Below are 1,372 nucleotides of genomic sequence, written 5' to 3'. Positions count from 1 at the left end.
CATCTATCCATCCATCCATCCATCCATCCATCCATCCATCCATCTATATATATATATATATATGCACATTTCTGGACATCTCAGTCCAGAAATGTGCAGTTCTAGGCACAGCCAAGATACTGGGCAGAACCCTCAAGCTCCCAGGCCTCTGAGAGAGAGAGAGAGAGAGAGAGAGAGAGAGAGAGAGAGAGAGACCCCCCCCCACCCCGGGAGGGTGAGAAGGGAATTTATATATGTATAATATAATTATTTATATTTGCTAAATGCTAAAATCACAAGAGAGAAAATTTGTCAGGTTTAATTATTAATGTCTTTAATTAGTTTTTGATTTTGAACTACATGACTTGGGTCAAACCTTTGAATTTTAGATAACCAAACAGTAAAAGAAGTTTGGTCCAGTTTAACTTCAGACAGTGGGAGAAAAAAGTTTTTTTTCATTGAGAGAGAACGTTTTTTATTGGGTGGATTTTATTTTCATCTTTCAATGTTTGCCCGATCACAGCCTGTCTTTATTTTAAAAATACATATTCATATTGTTTCTTTATTTTTTTTTAAGAGATGGTAATCATTTTGGTACGTAAACTTTCTATTCTGAAGACATGAAAACATCTGTCATAAATTTAGTAAATGGAAATAATTTTGGAAATTCTAAACGACCTGAAACTAAAGAAATTCAGCCTAATTGAAAAGATGGAGGGCTGCACAGTGGTGCAATTGGTAGAGCTGTTGCCTTGCAGCAAGAAGGTTCGGGTCCGATTGCCGGCCCGGAGTCTTTCTGCTGTTCGTCCTGTGCATGCTGGGTTCTCTCCAGGTACTCCAGTTTCCTCCCACAGTCCAAAAGCATGACTGTCAGGTTAATTGGCTTCTCCAAATTCTCCCTAGGTGTGGCGAGTGTGTGTGCATGCCTATATGTCCCATCTGTCTCTGTGTTGCCCTGCGACAGACTGGCGACGTGGACAGGTGACCCCGCCTCTCGCCCAGAACGTTAGCTGGTGAGACAGCAGCACCTCCTGACCCTTTAGGGAAAAGGTGGAGGAATCTTTTTATTCAATGTATGTAAACTTCTGGTTTCAGCTGAAAGACTTTATATTCAATTCAGTCTCTAAAAACATAAATGAACCAAAATGGAAATTTGGTAGCTCAGTTTTACAAAAAGCAGACTAGAAAACAATTTTTTATTTCTTGATGAAGTTTAAAACTACCAGAAGCCAGTTGAGTCATTTTAGATCTCAGATTTAATTTGATATTAAGAATACAGAATTGACTTTGAATGTCCATCCATCCATTTTCTTCCACTTATCCCGGGTCGGGTCGCGGGAGCAGCAGCCTAAGAAGGGAGGCCCAGACTTCCCTCTCCCAGCCACTTGTTCCA

General features: G+C 40.3%; 2 protein-coding genes across 2 annotated transcripts in view; both read left to right on the top strand.

Annotated features, from left to right (window-relative positions):
- pgk1 (phosphoglycerate kinase 1) overlaps nt 1-186 on the top strand; it is a 32,075-nt gene extending 31,889 nt beyond the window's left edge. The window contains exon 12 of the mRNA XM_016666453.1: nt 151-186. The gene's annotated coding sequence lies outside the window, so the exon portion shown is untranslated. The remainder of the gene's footprint in view (nt 1-150) is intronic.
- Nucleotides 1-1,372, top strand: part of kctd7 (potassium channel tetramerization domain containing 7) — a 15,264-nt gene that overhangs the window by 6,837 nt on the left and 7,055 nt on the right. The window lies entirely within an intron of this gene.

The sequence above is a fragment of the Poecilia formosa genome, unplaced genomic scaffold (genome assembly GCF_000485575.1).
Source record: "Poecilia formosa unplaced genomic scaffold, Poecilia_formosa-5.1.2 Scaffold727, whole genome shotgun sequence".
Taxonomy (NCBI): domain Eukaryota; kingdom Metazoa; phylum Chordata; class Actinopteri; order Cyprinodontiformes; family Poeciliidae; genus Poecilia; species Poecilia formosa.
Note: the sequence above shows the minus strand (reverse complement) of the source record. Positions and strands in the feature narration are given on the sequence as shown.